The sequence below is a fragment of the Carettochelys insculpta genome, chromosome 2 (assembly GCF_033958435.1).
Source record: "Carettochelys insculpta isolate YL-2023 chromosome 2, ASM3395843v1, whole genome shotgun sequence".
Taxonomy (NCBI): domain Eukaryota; kingdom Metazoa; phylum Chordata; order Testudines; family Carettochelyidae; genus Carettochelys; species Carettochelys insculpta.
This window is the reverse complement of record NC_134138.1, coordinates 193896456-193917609: the sequence shown is the minus strand read 5'-3', so window position 1 is coordinate 193917609 and position 21154 is coordinate 193896456. Positions and strand designations below refer to the sequence as shown.

General features: G+C 47.2%; 1 long non-coding RNA gene across 1 annotated transcript in view; it reads right to left on the bottom strand.

The window, feature by feature from the left end:
- Window positions 1-358: 358 nt before the first annotated feature.
- LOC142008783 (uncharacterized) overlaps window positions 359-21154 on the bottom strand; it is a 63826-nt gene continuing 43030 nt past the window's right edge. Inside the window, exon 3 of the long non-coding RNA XR_012644226.1 lies at window positions 359-966. This is a non-coding gene — a long non-coding RNA (uncharacterized LOC142008783). The remainder of the gene's footprint in view (window positions 967-21154) is intronic.

Below are 21154 nucleotides of genomic sequence, written 5' to 3'. Positions count from 1 at the left end.
TGAGGTGCTTCATATGTCCCTGTACATGGGCTGTGGTGTCTGTGTGGTCCCTCTGCACCCTGACCAAATGGCCCTAAAACCAAGCATTTAAATTAAACAATCTGCTTTGTCAGCAGTGGTGACGTGCTTCCCCTACAAACTCCAATAAAATCATCAAAGAATTTATTCAAAGTTCATTTATTAATAGGTTTACAATAGGCCTTAGAATACTGTATAGGCAAAAGCATAGAGGGTAGCCGTTAGAAAATGACAGTTACAATTAATATTCGGCGGGCTATGAATATGTATGAAGTTATGGTTTGAAATGTTTCAAACTGATTGGTCAATTTAGGATCCTTATACACATGTAGTAGTCAAATGCCCCTTTGATACATTGTGGCACTGAGGAGGACCTAGCAGGCAGAAGTTGTCAAACAGGTCCACCCAGGCTGCATATATTCTGGGGAGCAGCCCTGCTTGGGACAGTGCGACGCTGACCCTGGAGGAGAGATGAACAGAAGAAAGAAGACTGCAGCTAAGGACTGAGTTAAGAGCTGGACTTTGCCAGTGGCCGAATCATCGGGCGGAAGAGGTGAAGCTGAACCGTCATGTCAGTCGTCGCTCGCTAGCCGCCGTGGGCTGCCGAAGAGAAGACCAGAAGAGCTCCAGCATCGAGAGCTAAAATCACCGAAGGCTCCAGTGTTTCACCTGGAGAGTTCGCCCGGCAGACCGCACCTTCCGGTGCCCTGCACGGGGGAACTGCGGCAGCAGCCCCGCTCTTTAAACCACCAACCCTTGCCTGGGCCGGTGGTTGAATTTAAGGCTGTTTTTCTCTTCCAAGTGGTTTTTTGTTAAACCAAGCTGGCCTTTTTCCCCTTGGCTTCCTTTTTCCTTCTTTCTGTCAGGCCTTGCGCGGCGCCGTACAAGCGCGCCTGTGCTGGCCATCACTTCCTAGCTCCTGTGCCAAGAGACCTGCAGGCCCAGCGCCTGGACACAGAGCGGGAAGAAAGAGGTATAAAAATACTGGTTAGAAATAGAAGTGATTAAGTTGTTACAGAATATGAGTAAGCTAATGTGTATTTTTTATTGCTGCTGCTGTATTTTTGCATGTTGTTATATGTGCTAACTGTTTGTATAGCAGACTAGTATAGTGGGCTGGGACTTCCCCAGACTCTACTCATTGCGGCTTACATTCTGTAAACCCTGTATTCTAATACTTAATATAAAACACAGGAGGCCAAATTCAACGGCCTAGCCTAAGAACAGTTCATGCAAATAGAAAACTAGAAAGGTTCATGACTTGTTATTATTAAACTACATTAAATAACAGAGCTATTAGCTCCCCTCTGTATAGAAGAGTTGAGCGGCTAGGGATAACCCAATAAGGGTAAACCCTGGTAAAACTTTAATCCCGTTTTGGGATAAAAAGGTCTGCAATAAAGGGCTGTTCATAAGAGGGCAGTCAAAATAGGCAGCACCTAAGGGGACAACCTCTCAGAAGGAAACCCCGCACTATTTTCAGGGCTCTCCCCTGCTAGGTCAGCAGGGCAACCCAATTAAATAAACGAGAGATAAATAGCTTAGCCAAAGGCAGGCAAATTTCTCTTATAAGAATAAGATCTGCTCCCCGAGGTAGTCGGCCTAGGGTTGAGCGACCCAGCGAACCTAAGGAAGAGCTGGAAATAACTAACTAAATAAAGTATTAGCTCTGTTGTAATCTCTGCCCTTTCTAGCACAACAAGAAGACCATTCCCCTCGGTTCACTTTAGTGAGTGACAGGAAGGGGTTAGATAGATCATATAAATATCACTACACATTGTCTAAGGGCTAAACGCTGAAGAAGAATAAGAAATCCTGTGTTAGTGTTGGAATAGCAGGGGTAACCTTAGATTTGTAAGCTAGGATAGTAGTGTTCCACATATCCTCTTTTCTTGGCTCAAATAAATTCCCTTGTTTTTGTTCATGAATAAACTGGTCTGTCATTCTTTCCAGGGCAACTCGCTTAATTGCATTACGGTCCAGTCACACAACCTGAATAACCCCGTTGAAATCAGACCCATCGTGATATAGGGCAGGGTTGCGGGGTAAAAATCCTGGGAGCGCTGGGTAAAGGCCTTTAAGTCACTGGTGCTCTGGCCCGACAAGACTGACGTGTTATAATTTATTCATACGTCACGCGGTCTTGCAGATCCCGTCAGACAGAAATTGTTGACCAAAAAAAGCCATGTAGACCCTCCAGGGGGCCCTTTTGTCAACAGAGCGTATCAAAAGATCGATCTGCTTTTATGTGTAGACTTGATCTGTCGACAGAAGTATTGTTGGAATATCTCTTCTGACAGTAACTTCTGTAGATAAGTGTTTCTAGTGTAGACATAGCTGTTAGGTTTTCCAGTCTCCCTCTGGGTTTCCTTCTCTCTCTAACCTCCAGAGAGTGTATGCAGGCTCTATCATTGTCAGCTGCCTGGCTTTACACTAAACCCACAAGTTACTTCGCAGCTGGGCTCCATCAACCAGTCTTTTAATCCCTGGCTGTCTCCCACCTATTACCTATCAGTATTTTCTCCTTGTGTGGGTTGAGCACGCCATCACAGTAACCTAGGACTTTATGCCTTATATTATCTATAGCATCCACTAACCACACCACTGAGCTACTGCTGGAAAGCAGTATTTTAAATCATTAAATAACTCATCAAGGTAAGAATCTGATTTGTTTTCACTTATTATTCAGCTATTCAAAGTGTGTTTTCAGATCTGTAATCAACAAAGAAGTTTTTTCTCAAATTTAATCCCAAATTTTCTTGCAAAAAGTAGAAAAATCTTTCACTTTAAGATAAAAGAAGGAAACTAGAGTCTTCAGCAAGGAATACAGCGACTGATTTGATGAACAGTCTTCTGATACTTGGAATATATATTTTTTTCAATTGGGTTCGAGAGAGACAGTTATATTCCACATGCTTTCTCCCTCTACTGGTCTGATGGAAAAGGACAAATCACTTTCCACACAGGAGATTTCAGAGCTTTTCTTCTTATTTAAAAAAAAATTGACCTTTGTACTTGTAACACAGCAAGGATAACATGATCTCCACAAGCACATTCTTTGCAGCATTTATGCATCACATGCTATCATATTTCATGAACAAATGCCAAAGACAAGTTCACATCTTTGTTTCTGTGACCATGTTCACATTATTCCTCCTCAATATACTCCGATTGTACAAGGATTTTAGGTTGATTAAGTCTCCTGCCACAATGTGACTAATCATAAATCCATGCTTAACTGCGTGTGATCACAAAGTGGTGAATGCAGTTATTGTTTGAATGGTTTCTATGCAAAGTGAAGAACACAGGACAGGAAGAACAAATCATGGGTTATCTGTCTTTTTGAAGGAAAAACTAGAGTGAAACCAATACCATTTTTTTCCCATTTTTCTGAACACAACGTAAATTTAATTTAGAATATGGATTTTCTATGACTCAGTCCTATAAAATACTAAGTACTCGGTCCCCAGTCCAGCAAGATATTTCAGCAAAAACTTATTCTTTAAGCACAAGAATAATCATATTGTAATCATTGTCAATACACATGTGTTTAAGTGCTATATTGAATCGGGGCATTACTTTGAGCAGCTTGCATGATGGAGTGTATACATAATGTTCACAGAATACAAACACAGGGATTCTTCCTCTTGCTGGCTATCACCTCCAATACAGAAAACATTCATTTTTAACACCCCTCTTGAAGACTATATATAAGTTTGCACTTCAATATTTGCAGCTAGTACGGTTTACATTGTGAACCTCATCTGACAACAGAACTATAATGAGATGATTTTTTTCATCTCTGAACTCTTCAGAGTCCTTGGTGGCCTGCTATTCTACAAGAGTCCTGTGGATGGTTACAGTAGTGATATGCAATTACATTGGTCAAACCTGCTGAGCTACCTGCCCCTCCTCCCCCCGACCCACTCTGCTCCTGTCTTTGAGCTCTAATCTGGTAGGTCTAAGCACACATTTCCATAAGCAGCACGATGATCAAACTGCAAGAACCGCAGCAACATTGGAGAGCGTGGGAAAGGTTCAGGCACGCTGAAGATACACTTGAATTTGGATTCATTTTCTCACTGAAGACTAGATTTACTTTGCTTTTATTAGTATAAGCCTGATACATAATACAAGAGTCCTATCATTCAGAACCTCTAAAATTAACAGCACTCTTTAATCACAGCCAAGGAATTTGCAGTTTTGACCTGAAAGTAGAAAAATTACCAAAAAAAATTATTAAAGAAATGTAGTGATGCACAACTCTCCTAAAAGATCAAATAATCCTGAAGTAGAGAAACAATCTGAGGGAATGCTAACTTAAGGGGGAACAAATGGCTTGATGGCAGATGAAGCATTCAGTAAAGATCTAGATGTTAGAGGGAAGGAGAGAGATGAAACAATTCCTGTTTAGTACAGGTTGAACCTCTTTAATCCAGAACTCTCTCATCCAGCAAAATCCATAATCCAGCATGATTTTAGTTAGCCGAATGAGCACTTATCATGGGTGTCACCAAGTTTCCCATGGTCCCATGAAGTTTGTTTCCAGCTGCCAGGCCTGGCTGTCTTTGTTCTGTGCTGTTGTTTAGCTCTAATTTATTCCTACATGTCTCCTAAGAGCCCAGTAAGCACTGAAAGTGTTGATAATGTGCTAGAGAATATTGACCTCCTGTCGTCTGGCAAATTCTCTCATCTGGCACCAGTCAGGTCCTGAGGTGCTGGATGAGAAATGGTCTTTAATATCTAGGCCGAACCTAACAGTCTTTCCCTCTGACAGTAAGGTAAGAAAGAGAAATAAGCCACATCAAGTTTCAAGCATGGCTAAGGAAATATTTCAAACTAATCTCAGTTTGGATGGTAGTCAAGGTGATGGGTGGAAGAGTCAAAAAACACCCACGTTACTTAACTAATAAAAATAAAAGTATGTTGGAGCAGCTCCATTAGAAGCAAATTAAAGAACGTAAAAAGAAAGCAGAGCTTGTTTACCCCAGTCCATGCATTTTTATTTGAAGGCCTTTTGACTATTAAGAAATGAACATATATGAATTGAAGAGGTATCTCACCTTCAGGCCAGAATCTGGTCTCAGCTACATCAGCATAAATTTTGAAAAATCCATTGAATTCAAGCGATTTAATGCCAGTAGTACTGAGATCAGAATCTAGCTCTTTATTTTTTTGGTTTATACCAGCCATCATATATTTATATGCAGTGTGTTTGTGTGTTTGTCTTGGAGCAGGTGTTTTGAAGAGATGTTCTATTCCTGTAGTGGGTCACGTTTCAACAGTCTCTGTCCACCATTTCTTTCTTACTTAAGAATGCTTTTTTAAAAATCTAACATGATGGGTTATGAGTCTGGAATTACATAATGCCTGTATTCTAGGCACTAATTACATAGCAGCTTTTTCAGTGCATGTTGGATTTATATTTTCAAATTCTTTGTAAAAATGGAATTTAGATTTTAAAATTGAGCAGAGAAGTCTATTGTGCCCTAACAAAACCCACAAACCCTCATGGGCTACGTCTACACGTTAAGCCTACATCGAAGTAGCCTATTTCGATGAATAACGTCTACACGTCCTCTGGGGCTGGCAACGTCGACATTCAACATCGACGTTGTGCAGCACCACATCGAAATAGGCGCTGCGAGGGAACGTCTACACACCAAAGTAGCACACATCGAAATAAGGGTGCCAGGCACAGCTGCAGACAGGGTCACAGGGCGGACTCAACAGCAAGCCGCTCCCTTAAAGGGCCCCTCCCAGACACGCTTGCACTAAACAACACAAGATCCACAGAGCCGACAACTGGTTGCAGACCCTGTGCATGCAGCATGGATCCCCAGCTGCAGCAGCAGCAGCCAGAAGCCCTGGGCTAAGGGCTGCTGAACACGGTGACCATAGAGCCCCGCAGGGGCTGGAGAGAGAGCGTCTCTCAACCCCTCAGCTGATGGCCGCCATGGCGGACCCCACTATTTCGATGTTGCGGGACGCGGATTGGCTACACATGCCCTACTTCGATGTTCAACTTCGAAGTAGGGCGCTATTCCCATCCCCGCATGGGGTTAGCGGCTTCGATGTCTCGCCGCCTAACGTCGATGTTAACATTGAAATAGCGCCCAACACGTGTAGCCATGACGCACGCTATTTCGAAGTTAGTGCCGCTACTTCGAAGTAGCGTGCACGTGTAGACACGGCTATGGTGTCATTAATCAAAACAATCTCAAACATCCTGGGTGAAATCCCCACACAAAAAATGGAGTCTTGCAATTGATGAATGGCAAAGCATCAATCAATTTCTATGGGGCCCAGTTTTCACCCCATATGTGTAGCCTATCTACACACAGATGCACATAGCTATGGTCAAAAATCAAAATATGTTAATATAATTGCAAGCATTTCTAAAAATTAAATTAATTTTTCTCTTTATTATAAGCAAAGTAGGTTGCTTAGGGTATCCGGGGAGCTTTCTGCTTTCCTCCATCATGTGTTATCTCTACATACCTCCAATCTGTGTCCATTGGAATGGAGTAAGAGAAGAAGAGCGCTCTAGGGCTATGGGTACACTAGCAAGTTTTCTGGCAAAACCCCAGTTTTGACAACGAAACTCATGGAGCGTGCTCACACAAAATATGTTTTGTCAACAGCATCTCAACAAAACGCAGCACTTTTGCCAGCTGCGTTCCGCCACAAAGATTTGATCAGTATCTCCTTCCAACATAATATATGGCTGCTTCTCCTGCTTTGTGGTAAAATAATCTGTTACTGGCGCATTCCTCCACAGGAGATCACTTCCCTTTCTGCTTTTGCAGAGCAATAACCCCTAGGCTATGGTTACACAACAGCGCTCTGTCAACAGAAGTCACTGCCAGAGTGCAGCCACGCACAACAGCCAATCGGGCGAGCGCTCCACTCTGTCAACAGAAGTTTTTCTGGGAAATCTCCTCTGACTGTGACTTCTGTTGACGGAGCGCTGTAGTGTAACCGTAGCCTAGCGGTTATTGCTCTGCAAAATCAGAAAGGGGAGCGATCTCCTGTGGAGGAATGCACCAGTAACAGATTATTTTACCACAAAGCAGCAGAAGCAGCCATATATTATGTTGGAAGGGGATACTGGTTTCCATCAAGTGCGTATTTGTTCTGAAGACAATCACAGACCTCACTAAAGCTGATGGGTCTGCTAAAGCATCCTTTATTACAGCCCAATGGAAGGCAAAAGTAAGCTCCTTTTGCACAGTAAAGCCGTGTCTACACGTGCACGCTACTTCGAAGTAGCGGCACTAACTTCGAAATAGCGCCCGTCACGGCTACACGCGTGGGGCGCTATTTCGAAGTTAACTTCGACGTTAGGCGGCGAGATGTCGAAGTCGCTATCCTCATCAGGAGATGGGGATAGCACTCTACTTCGACGTTGAACGTCGAAGTAGGGACCGTGTAGTCATTGCGCGTCCCGCAACTTCGAAATTGCGGGGTCCGCCATGGCGGCCATCAGCTGAGGGGTTGAGAGACGCTCTCTCTCCAGCCCCTGCGGGGCTCTATGGTCACCGTGGGCAGCAGCCCTTAGCCCAGGGCTTCTGGCTGCTGCTGCAGCTGGGGATTCATGCTGCATGCACAGGGTCTGCAACCAGTTGTCGGCTCTGTGGATCTTGTGTTGTTTGGGGCAACTGTGTCTGGGAGGGGCCCTTTAAGGGAGCGGCTTGCTGTTGAGTCCGCCCTGTGACTATAAGCTACTTCGATGTAGGCTTCACGTGTAGACGTAGCCTAAGAGTGGGAAATGAAAGCCACTGCACAAGGTTCTAGGTTGCACCACCTGTACTAAGCAAGAACTCACTCAAGAAAACTTTATTCTCCATGCCCTTCAGAAAGCCACCTGCTATTGCTTGTTTCTACTGCATTCAGGGAAACAACACTTTGTACACTCTTTGTAAAGCAACACAAACATCTCCTGAGCCCCAGTCCTGTGCAATATCCACTAAGCCAAACTGCCTCCCAAGGGCTTATGAAGCAACAGTTTTTGCTCTCTTATGAACTGGCTGCATTAGTCCTGCAATTTGTATTAGAGCTGGTTTGTCAGAAAATGCCTATTTGTTACAAGTAAAATGTTTTATGGAAGTATGCCAATTTCAACGGTTTTTTATTTGGGGGGAAAAAACCCCAACATGAAGCCTTTTAATGCCTTTGAAATTCTCCGGGTTGACATTTTTGGAACAGAACTTTTCCGTTTCTCGTGTGAAATGTCTTTTATACAAGATTATAAAACTTATGACATGGCAGCAGATCAAACTTGGAATGCAAGATAGTTAAGGTTCCCTCTAAGAGCTGTTCACTTTTATATTGCCGCAGGCTGACCAATTCTGGAGATGTTGCTTCAGTCAAATTGTGTATTTTCTATGATGTTTCAGGCTCGTAGGCTATGAGCCTTAAATAGCATAGAAATACACAGTTTGACTGCTACTTTTCTTAAACTAATAAAAAATAGGATTAATTGCCACTTTGCATTCTATTTGCCAATTCTAGTTTAGATTGCATTTCAACTAACACTGGGTAAATTCCTGTTTATTGCTGTATAAATAATACCTAGTCTGAATCAGAGTTGTTACCTAAATTTTATGATGGTATAATTTTGTGCAGAGTTCATTGATGTTGCACTAGTGTAAAAGCGGAGTAATAAAGTGTTGCATCAAGCACATTGTGCATCATATTAACTTTCAATGCTTCTGTGTTTACATAAGACACACCTACAAGACCAGATTTTCACCTACGATATATCAGTGTGTACAAGAGGTGAAGATTTGGCCCATAGTATTAAATCCTTGTATACTTTTCTCACAAGCCAATCCTTCCAGCATCTTCATCGTCGTTTTTGTTGTTCTTCTCTGAATTCCCTCCAATGTTTTGTTTAGTGAAATTTCAAAAAGCAATGCCACCTGCCATTGAACAATTAAATAAATACATCCAATTTTTTTAGTCTGGCTTAAACTGCTTCCTATTAAAAATAGATCAGTGTGTCTATTCCTCTGCTATCTGCTTATATCCTGAATTCCCTCAAAAATTATTCTAGTAAGGGGAAAAAAAGGTGATGAGCAAGTGACATGTACAAGCTCTAAAAAGACAGCAAGGGAAAGTCCCGACAGAATTTAAAAATGGTTAAAAAGAGTACAGTTTTTTTTTAACATCTCCAGCAGTTAATGCAACCCTTATAAATATGTAGAATTCTGATAACATCACAGTAAAGTTCGCTGCATGTGTTTAAAATAGGCTAAGCACACTGCTATAGTCTTTGTCAAAATGCAAGGAGTTTGTGTTTTGGGATAGTTTTCCAATAACTTCTTCCAAGGCTTCTTTTTAACCATGCAACTTTTGCCTTAATTGTTTACACCATTTTTGACGTATTTGCATAGGGATGATTAACGTACTATCAGTTACTATGGATCAGTTTGACGTATGACAGATTAAGATCTGCAGTTACTATAGGCTGTGTGAGTGAACATTCAGCACTCTTTAAATGCATTGATTTTTTTTTTCCTGGATCATACTTCTAATCCTCTGGGGGACTTTTATAATAACCACAGCTCTGATGTTTTTATTGTCTCATTCCTAAACACAACAGTGCACAGCAACATAACTCATTCCAACTAAGTCCAGCCATGCCATTAACAAAGAATTTATGCATTATATGCTGTTTTCTAAAAGCAGTTTTGCTCAGCAGCAATTTTAATGCAGAATTTTTCCACAGACTGATATTGGACAGCATGATCAGTGTCACAAAGATAGTTGCTATTAAGCAGGAGTTTGTTCCTATTCTCGCTAAAGATGGGCGAAAAGAAACAATATAAACTCATCTCTTTCTACTATGCAGCAAATTAAATTTCTTGTTGGGTTTTAAAGAAGGAAGAATGTGGTGATAGAAATTCAATGGGAATTTACTTTTAAACGTGCATCAGCATTTTAGCTAGACTTTTTTTTTTAAGCTAAAGACCACTGAAGGGGGTTTGTGGCTCTCTCTCTGTCTGGCATGGCAGGAGACCACGCTCCCTTGCTCCACTCCTGCCTGGAATGGCTCAGGCCAAGGGAATCAGTGAGGGGGTCACTGGGCTCCAGCCTGAGGTGGGGCTTAGCAGAAGGGAGTCTGACTCACAATCTTGGGCAGGGCAGGGCAGCCACCAGTTAGGTTTCTACACAGTGTGGTTGTTTAGTGGGGGAATTAACTCCCAGGCAGGAGCTATAGTAAATGCATCTAGCACCCTAGTTCTGGCGCACAGCACACCAGTTCAAGCCTCTTGACCTATCAGTGGGGAGGCAGCCACCCCTCAGGGATGGGAAAGGACTCTCCCACTCCACTGTGTCCCAGCCCAGGGCCCAATCAGTGGGTCAGTGAGGATCTGCCCACCACATGTGGGCTGTCTACTAACAGTCCCACATCCAAACCCTATAGCTGGGAAGAGACATCCTGGTTCCTCTGATCCTTCTTCTCCAACTGAGCTGAAGGATTGTCCTGTGATAGTCCCACCTCCTCTCCCATCCCTCTACTTCTAGCAGAATGTCCACAGGTTTCCTAGTTCTGCCCACAAGAGGGTGGTTGTGGGTGTCTCCCTCTCTGGCAGGGACAGAGACCATGCCCCCTTGCTACAAACACAAATGGAAAATTCAGCAATAAATTTAAAACCATGAAAAACAGGACAGATGTCCAGTTAGGCAGCATTTGAACAATTCCAAACTGATGTGCACTGAACATGACAAACAGATCCAAGGAAATAAGGTTAAAATCTTAAATAAAATCTCTGCAACGCCCCCCCCCCCCACACACACACCTCACTCCCTTCCCCCCACCAAGCCAATGAAATCTGCAAATAGTGCTCAGTGCTGATTTTTACTTTAACATATATTTGGAATTCAGCCGAGTGGCACTAAGTATATACTAATGAGTTAAAAATATCAGCTAGAATAATTAAAAACTCAAACCAGCACATGCACTGTCAAGAGCTTCGGATTCATTTTCCAATGCTTAATTGCCTTGCAATGACTTTCGGGTACAGACATTGGAATGGAGTAGTCAGTCAGGCCAAAATGGTAGCAATTTGTTGTCTCTGTCTTAACAATTCTGGGCTTGTGTGTACAAAGTTGCAATTTATTGTAATAAATTGGGCCATATTGTTATTAAGATCAAATAACCATGTAAGATGGTAAATGAGTGAGAAGGACTGAGTGAAGTCAGAAAGTAAATCAACGTAACCATTCTGCCCTGTGTTGTCAGCAGTGAAAAAGGGCCAGGTTAAATACTTACAATGTCCATGCTGAAAGCTTTCATACTCTTGAGCTGCGTCTACACGTGCACGCTACTTCGAAGTAGCGGCACCAACTTCGAAATAGTGCCCGTCGCGTCTACACGCGTCGGGCGCTATTTCGAAGTTAACTTCGACTTTAGGCGGCGAGACATCGAAGTCGCTAACCTCATGAGGAGATAGGAATAGCGCCCTACTTCGACGTTCAACGTCGAAGTAGGGACCATGTAGATGATCCGCGTCCCGCAACGTCGAAATTGCTGGGTCCTCCATGGCGGCCATCAGCTGAGGGGTTGAGAGATGCTCTCTCTCCAGCCCCTGCGGGGCTCTATGGTCACCGTGGGCAGCAGCCCTTAGCCCAGGGCTTCTGGCTGCTTCTGCGGCAGCTGGGGATCCATGCTGCAGGCACAGGGTCTGCAACCAGTTGTCAGCTCTGTGGATCTTGTGTTGTTTAGTGCAACTGTGTCTGGGAGGGGCCCTTTAAGGGAGCGGCTTGCTGTTGAGTCCGCCCTGTGACCCTGTCTGCAGCTGTGCCTGGCATCCCTATGTCGATGTGTGCTACTTTGACGTGTAGACGTTCCCTCGCTGCGCCTATTTCGATGTTGGGCTGAGCAACGTCGAAGTTGAACATCGACGTTGCCAGCCCTGGAGGACGTGTAGACGTTATTCATCGAAATAGACTATTTCGATGTTGGCTGCACGTGTAGACGTAGCCTTGATGTTCATGCAGAAAGCCTAACACCAGCTTTAGTCCTTTCGCCCAAAATCAACTACACACTTCACTGGGAGCCCTTCACGAGGGTAACCAGGTGTCCTAATTTCAAATTGAGACTGTCCCAATATTAGGGTTCTAGCCGTAGTAAGATGAAGGCCTAAGCCCCACGCAGCACAGGCCTTTCTGAGGCAGAGCTAACAATGGACAAAACATGGCTAACATAAAGCTAAGCTGTGAGCAAGAGGCAGGCCTCTGCTGACAGAACTTGGCACAAACAGGGCTGAGAGTGCAAAACACTAATTGGTAATCAGTCTAGGTGCAGAATGATAATTGGTACCAATCATAAGTTGAAGTCACAAGGTACCATCAGCTCATTAAACAAGACCTTGGTACCAACGCCTCACACATGCAGACCCAGGTTTGGGAAAGGGTCTAAAATGACAGCATGATGGATAGAGACGATCTAATCAAACCACAGGGTACAGGGTGATGGGTCGTAACCTGACAACATCAGAGGGTGGCAACCTGAGATGCCAGCAGTGAGACATTATTTGTTTGTACCTGTATATAAAATAGTGTCTTGGGGGGACAGTCTTTGTCTGACCTAGGGGGCAGTGGAAATTTTCCCCTGATTGAATCATTCCATTGTGGCAGGTACATTCGCACAGTAGTTCAGCAGAGTCTACTGACAACTGTTACTGTAAATCCTAACTACACTAGCAAAGCCAAAGCCCCTATTACCTCATCCCCTTGCTGTCTAGTTATCCTACCCTTCACAGGCAATACTTCCCCTATGCAAGTACCTAGTCCATTGTTCAAAACAAACAAAATAGTATTTGGGAGTGAGGGGAAAGCCAGCATATCGAATAGGTGTATATACCTAATAAGTAAAACTCCCACATCCTACAGCAGGGGTCAGCAACCCCCAGTGCAAGTGCCAAGGGTGGCACATGAGCAGATTTTCATCCACATACAAAGTGGGAGCTCAGCCCCACCCCGTCTCCCCCACCATGAAGCCAGCCTGTGGATCAACACAAGACCAGCTAATGCTACCAACCACCATCTAAATTGTAAAGCTCTGCACCTTCATTTATTTATTAATGAAGCAGTTGTAAGTCAGAGTATTTGTGACTTTAAAAAGGCTCACCAGCACTCTGACCATGAACAAAATGAACAAGTTGCATAGGGAAAATATCTAGCCCAAGCCAGTATTGTTTTCCTGTTTTATATAAGCATAAAAAAACTCAATCCTTTTCTATTGGCAATTTGACAATGTGCTTTTAGCAGCACATTTTATCTAGATGCATTTCCCTCCTGCTTTGCTATGATAAACTTTTTGCAGTTACACAATGGCATTTTAGTAATCAAATGTTGCAGGACATACTTTTCTTGAAATGTGTGCATATAAATCTCTAAATTTAATCTGTTTTGTAGTTTGTGTCTGCTGCAAGGGCATACTTCGCTTTTATCATCCTTTACAGTCATGCTTTTATAAATCTTCCTTTGCCCTCTTCATTCTGCCTGGGAAGCTCAGTCCTCCCCCACCCCCAGTTTAATTTTTCAGCAGGAGTACTACTCTGCAGCTGCTGGGCCATTTATGACTGATGCTATTTAGGTAGCAACTCTAACAATAAGATTTATGTTAGCTCACAAAAGAACAAACAGTTCATAGGAATAGTCTTTATCTTTCTCCTTTTCACGGTCCTCAGCCTTCTCCACAGCCAAAGAACCCTGTTAGAGATGGTGGCATTGTGTGGTGTAACATTCTTTTGTCCCACTGACCCTTTCTACTGTACTTGCTGTAATGTGTAGTCTGTAGTGATTGACCTTACTCTTCAAGTCCAGGTTAGACTGTCCTGTTAGGGGCCTTTGTCCTAGAAAATGGGCTATCCCTTAGCCTCATTGTCAGCCACTAGCAGTTCCTTAATATGCAGAGCAGCCAGTTAATTGTCAGCATCTAGCCTTCTCATTCCGACATGCTGAGGACGTGTCACTTATTGTGTAGGCCAGCAGAGCCCTATGTTTATCAGGGAATATCATTTTCGATTTCCTGGAGCAACATCTCTAATGGCATATTGGCAAGGTTCCCAGTATGCAACTTGAGTACATTATTACCTGGCTACAAGGTTACAAAGAAGTACTGTATGATCAGTGTGTGTCAAACCAGATGTTAGTCTTAAATTAACTGGTCTAAATTGACAAAGGAGACTCCATGTGGGTGAAGTAATATGTTTAATTGGATCAACTTCTGTTGGCAAGAGAGAGAGAGAGAGAAAGTTCCAAGCTTACGTGAGGAAGAGTTCAGAGTAGTTTGAAACCTCCTTTTTCTGAAGTTGAGCCTGTAAGATATTCTCTCACCCACTTTGTCTCACTAATATTCTGGGACATACACAGCTACAACACCACTGCATACAACAATGGGTCATATAACCCCACCTACAGATAGTTTAACTGAGAATGAGAAACCTTCCTCCAACAGCCTGAAAGCAGTGACAGGCAGGAGAAGTTCCAAAATATCTTCTCTCATCCTTTAGAAAACCATGGAAGCCACTTCACAGAAGGTCCAGGAAATCGGGTCTCTGAGATGAGTGGGATATGGCTGGGGACAGCTGTTCTATATAGGTATAATCCACCCCCTTTGAGGCTGAACACCTGTCAGCCCACACATCTGCAAAGCTATGCTTTGCACACTCTTTACTGCTCAGAGGGAAGAGGCAATGGCTGGTGAATATCACTCTCCACATGACAGGCTACGTCTAGACTTCAGGCTGCTTTTGGAAGAAGCTTTTTTGGAGGAGATCTTCCAAAACCACTTCTGCTGATAGAGCATGTCCAGACACAAAAGTGTGTTGGAAGAATGACCTGCTCACTTGAAAGAGAGCAGCCAGATAGCCGGTGCTCTCTCTTACCTAAAAGGCCACGCAGAACCACTTCAACCAGGGCTGCAGGTCACCAGTTCCTTCTGAGTGCTGCTGCCGGAGCCTTGCAGAGACACACACTTTAAGAGGCCTCCCGTGGACAGCCATTCCTCTGCTCCTGCTGAGTGCTTGCCTACCTCTTCAAGGGCAGCAAAGTTCTCACAGCGCCTGTTGCGGTTGCCCAGCCTTTTTGGACGACACAGCTTTCCTCCTGTTGCCATAGAGCTGGAGCTGCCCCTGGGCAAGCAATGGCTCCACACGGCCATGCTGCAGTTTTTGCAGCACTTCCTGGCAGCTACCTTCCTGTACCTCAGCAAGCTAGACCCTGAGCTCATTTTCAGGGCCCCCTCCTTGGCTGCAGGAGCTATACCCTGGCAACCGCACCCCACAGCAGAGGTGGATCTGGAGACTCCACACCAGTTCGTACTGGTGGGACCAGCTAGTCATGCAGTGGTAAGATGATCAGCAGTAGCTCCAAAACTTCCACATGTGGACGGACACCTTTTTGGAACTGTGTGCCTGGCTCACCCCTACCCTCTGGAGATGCAACACCAACCTGCAGCCCGCTATCCTCCTGGAGAAACAGGTTGCAGTCGCCATCTGGTAAGCTCTCCACCTCCTATAGCTACCAGTCGGTGGACAACAAGTTTGGCATGGGGAAGTCCCTCACTGGAACACTCCGCATGGAGGTAAGGCACTCTCAGGCTGCAGTCCATGCATGGGGATGTCCTGGAAAAGGGAGTTTTGAGCAGGGGGATGCCTCATCCCCAGGAGGTTCTTCTGTCCCACCCTCATACAGTCCTGCTGCTGAGGGGGTGGCATCATGCGGAGGGGGGACTGCCAGAATGCTCAGGGAAGGGGGACAGGTACCTCCCAAAGGTTTTGGCACTCCCTCCCTCATTCTCTGTCTTGTGTGTTCGTTCATCCCCTTCTGCAGGTTGTGAGAGCCATCAACTGGATCCTGCTGTGCCGCAATTCCAGCCTTTCCAGGAAGCTGGAGGCAGGCACATTCATCCCCTGCTGTGAGCTGGTGGTTGGGGATGTGCAGATGTCAGTGTGCATTGTGGGGGATGTGGATTACTGGCTCATGCCGTGGCTGATGAGGCTGTATACCAGACACCTGGACCCCAGCAGGGAACAAGTCAATGCCCAGCTGCACCACGCCAGGATGCAAGCCGAGTGCACCTTCGGCTGCCTCAGGGCATGGTTCAGATGCTTGCTGACCTGCCTTGATGTGGGGAAGCACATCATCGCTGAATCTGTGACGGCATGTTGTGTTCTCCACAACATTGTGGAGGGAAGAAGGAAGGCTTCCGCCTGTAATAGGGGGCAGATACCAGCCATGAGGGGAGAGCCTTCCAACAGGCGAGGACAGCTGCTATCTGCCAGGCCCATCAGGTTGGGGGTGTGGATCCAGGAGGCCCTGAGGGAGAGGTTCTCTCAAGGACATCAGTAACCTGCCCCAAGTTCCCTCCACTGGAGGCCTCTGGCTTGCAGCCCTCTCTGGCCCCACCATGACCCCTTCCTTTGCCCCTCTCATGACCCCTGAATAATAAAGGCACCTCTGTGGTTTTTAATCAAATGAAGTCTGCATTATTACTCTATATACAGCAGCAGGGCAGGGGAAGGTGGGGGTGAGAACCTGGAGAGTGGGGGCTCAGAGTGGCATTGGGCTCAGGAAAATGTGCCACCTTGAGTGCAGGGACCCTGTCGGGGCTGTGTGGGTCCACAGAACTTGGCAGTGGGGTAAGTAGGAAGAGAGGCTGGCTCAGGGTAGGAATGGCAGGACAAAGAGGGAGAAGGCATAGGCATCTCTGAGGGTACGGGGTGAAGAGCCTAATGGGGTGGCAGAAAGGTGGCGGGCAGGAGGAGCAGCAGTGGGCAGGTGTGCCTTCATGTCCTGCCAGATGGCACACATTTTGTCACACCACTCCATGGGTTGGTCCCAGGTGTGGGCCCACCACTCGCAGACCCAGCACTCATGGACTTTCTGGTCCAGGGTCTACAGCAACGTCTTGGAGAGCACTGACATGCTGGTGCATCAGCTCCTCATGGACCCCGTTGCGCTCGCAGGGGCCACAGGGTCAGGCAGCTAGCAACACTGGTGTGGCTCACCCCTCTGTCCCAGCTGGTCCAGATGTGCAGAACACAGAAAGAGATAGCCAGGCTTCCATGCAGACGCGGTCCCTGAAGCCATGCCCTCCTCTATGAGCAGTGACCAACACTCCTCGGCCCAGGGGAGGTGGGGTGTCCTGGCAGCGAGGCCATGTGCGGCCTGCACAGTGGGCCCCACCACACGGGCCCCAAGGTGCCTGTGGGACCATGCTGCCTGCTTTTGCCCCCTGGATGATTGACATGCAGGCAAGGGAAGTGTCCAACCACAGTAGGGTCCCTTCCTGGGTGGCAGAGGAGCCAGCTGCAGCCTGGCCCTCCCGGGGGCCTGCTCACACATCTGAGGCTCACCTGTGGGCAGCCCTCCTCAGTGTGCCAGGGGTCATGCCAGCGCCCTTGTGGCTAATCTGCTTCCAGCCATAGCAGATGCTGGGAAGCCTCCCCTCCGGGGTCAGATGTGTGTCTGGCCTGCTGTGAGCCTGGCAGCAGGACACCACTTATGCTCAGGGGCTGCCTGCTGAGTCTGTGTGATGCACACCAATGCTGCACGTGGTTCCACGTGTGAGGACTGCAGCATGATGTCCAGCCCAAGCTGGTCACGCGACGCTCACACCTCACCCTCTCTGCACCCTGCGCGCGCGCGTGTGTGTGCGTGTGCACATGCGCACTGAAGGAAGTGCTCACATGGTGATCCTGCCCTGGTGTCAGACAAGGCCTGGGAGACATCCTGTGTGGCAGGGACCGGCTCCAGGGTCAGGGTGATGGTGTCACGTCCTCCACTGTCTCTGCCTCCTCCTGCTACCCCCGGTCCCCTTCCTCCTCCACCATGTCCTCTAGCCAGGTGATGACAGGGGTCTGGAGGCCAGAGTCCACCATGGGGAGTGGAGGTGACATTTCTCCATCCTCCAGGATCTGCTTCAGCTTCCGGTAATAGGGGCAGGTGTGGGGTCCTGCCCCTGAGCACAAGGCGCACTCTCACACCCAGACATAGCCCTGGCAGAGCTCATTCACTTTGCTGTGGCCCTGTTCCATCGTCCAGAGCCGGAGTCTGCACTCCGCTAGCATGTCGGCATTTTGATGCTTCATGGGGAGATCATGAAGTATCTCCTCCTCGCCCCACAGTTCGAGGAGGGACTGGATCTCCGTGCTGGACAAGGTGAGTGCCCCCCTCTTGGTTTCCCTGGGAGGGTCCTGGGACGCTGGGGCTGCTTCCTGAAAGGGCTCGGGGAGTCTTGAGGGGCCTGTGGCTCAGCCATGGGTCTGACTGGCTGTGGCAGGGTGAGCCACAGGGCCAGGTGCTGTTCCCCAGGCCAGCGTCCTGCCACGAGGCTTGTCCAGGGTGCCTGCAGCTTTAACAGGGGCCACGCAAGAGGAAACAGAGAGCTGTTCTTGGTGTGGACAGGGTGTCCACCAGGACACCTGTGTAGTTTTCTGGAGGCCACCTCTGTTGACCGAAGACCCTCCTCCGCATCCACACATGCCTTCTTCCCAGGGACATCTCTCAGAAGAGGTGTTCTTCCTCGTAGCAAGTGAAATACAGCTGAAGACAAAACCCCTCAGTTCTTTCAATTTACTGCCAAAACAATGTGCTTGCAGTGTGGATGTGGCTCAGGTTTTGCCTGAGCTCCAGGGACTTATCTTGCTGATTTGGGACATCCTCTTGACAGGTGAGAAGATACTTCATGAACTCCCTGTATATCAAAACAAAAAAGCAATCCAGTAGCACTTTAAAGACTAACAAAATAATTGACTAGGTGATGAGCTTTCGTGGGACAGACCCACTTCTTCAGTCTGTCCCATGAAATCTCATCACCTAATAAATTATTCTATTAGTCTTTGAAGTGCTACTCGACTGCTTTTTTGTTTTGATAGTATATACACTAACACAGCTATCTCTCTGTCCCTATATATAGGTACACATTTTTTCACTTAATTTTGCTTCTCCCAAGGCTTTTTTTTTTTCTTTTTTTGAAGGGAGAGGATGATACAGCCCACAATATTTGTTTTTAATAAGTCAATTAAGGGTCACGAAACATGCTGCATCTTCAACAATCTCAGCAGCCCTTTATACAACACCAGCAGCTGCAGCGAGAAAGCTTCCCCACATTGCATCAGTGCTACACCTCAAATCTGACCTGAGGGGGAGAGCTCGTGCATCACTGGGGTAATTCAGCTTTGATTCTTCCAAGCACTAAATTTAAAAGGTAAAGCTGATGGTTTATTCTTCACCTACACCAGCGAATTTTAACTGTGCTCTTCTTTTCTTGTCTGTGTATTCTGTATCTAAATTAAGTGGCGCCTGTATTTAGGAGCTGAAAGGCTAACGTTTTGTCCGGGCTGAGCCACCATGGGAGGGGGTCAAAAATCAATAGGTCTCAGACTCTTTCCTTACTGACAACCTGCATTAAGGGCCCTTGTTACAAATTTATGACTCCCATTACAGTAGCACTTATAGGCCCCAACTGAACTCAGGATCAGAACGTACTAAGTGCTGTATGTACACAGCGTAAGAAAAAGTGCTTACATCCTCACAAAAATCAAAGAGTGGGAGAAAACAGGTGTGTGGTAAACCCGCTGGTAGACCCTTACCTGGAAGCTTCCGGAGCCTTCTAGAAGGACAGTATACTGGGTCTATTTGGAGACCAGGGAGTGGGCGGGCACAGCCCACCCACGACTAAAAGGCCCCTCTTAATAGAAGGGGGATCCCATTAAAAAAAAAACCATGGCCCCAACAGAGTGTGGGGGACAACTGAAGAAAAAACAGGGACGGGAGTGGAGGTCAAAGGTTTAAAAACGAGGGAGCCAGAAGGGGACACTGAGCAGAGAACCCCGGACAGTGCCCACTGCCCCTCAAAGGTGTCGAGAGAGCCAGTGGACGCCGCCCAAAGGAACTCTGCCCGGATTCGTGAGCGAAGAGCAGAGCGGAAATAGGCCCCACAGTCGCAGGCTTCCCCCCCTGCCAGCCTCCTCTCCCGAGTGTTATAAATGGCTACCTTGGCCATAGCCAGGAGGAGGCTGATGATGAGGTCCCGCGACTTAGTGGGGCCACAGATGGGGTGTGCTAGAATGAGGAGGTGTGGGGAGAAGTGCAGCCAGAACCTCAGCAGGATGTTCTGGAGGAGCTGGAAGAGGGGCTGCAACCTGATGCACTCAATGTAAATGTGTGCCAGGGTCTCCCTCGTGCCACAAAAGAAACAGGTATCTGGGAGGGGGTGAACTGCGCCAGGTACATGCCCGTGCTCACCGCCCCATGCAGGATTCTCCAGCTGATGTCCCCGGCAGGCTGCGGGACCAGGGAAGAATAAAGGCTCGCCCACCAGGGCTCCCCACCCTCCGAAGATGGTAGAAGGTCCCGCCACTTGTGGTCTGGGCAGGACATGAGGGTGGGATAGTGGAGTGTGTGAACCACGAGCATGTACAGATGATGTCTGGGCGTGGTTCGAAAGGGGACCGGCTGCAAGGTGTGCAGCCAGCTGGGATGATGCAGGGGAGGGGGGCGGGAAGGCTCACGGAGCCAGGGTCCCACAGAGAGATCCGGAGTGCCAAGAGTGAGGGGGGCGCGGTGCACCCTCTCGCAAGACCAGGCACAGGTAGACGTGAGCAGCGGGTGGCAAGGCGGCCTTCACCTCCTTGAGTGAGTGCCGGGGAGAATGTAGGGTGGAGAGCCCCATGCGCCGGGCGAGCGCTGGAGCCTCCATCCAGTCTCCCCGGCTGTACTCCAGGAGGTCTCCGACTCTGGTGATTCCACCGAGGACCAGCCTCCGGCACACCACGGGGGACTCCACCGCCTGCACACAGAGGTACGGGTTGTGTAGCAGGGGCTCTGCGAGGAGGTCTTCCCCCGCAGCGGCCCCTAAAGACCTGGAGACTGAGAGCAGCCGCCAGGTGCGGAGGAGGTCCTGGTGGAAGGCCGGCAGCTCCGAGAGGTCTCGCGGATGGCCTCTCAAAGGCAAATAAAGGAGCTGCCGGTCGTATCGGAGCCCTTGGAAGTGACAGAGGAAAGCGTGTGCCAGCGTGCTCCACGCCGGACTATCTGCACTATTGCTGTTAAGGAGTCCCTGCAGGGCCCAGAGGCGGAACACATGGACCTGAGTGCGTAGGCAGGTCAGCCC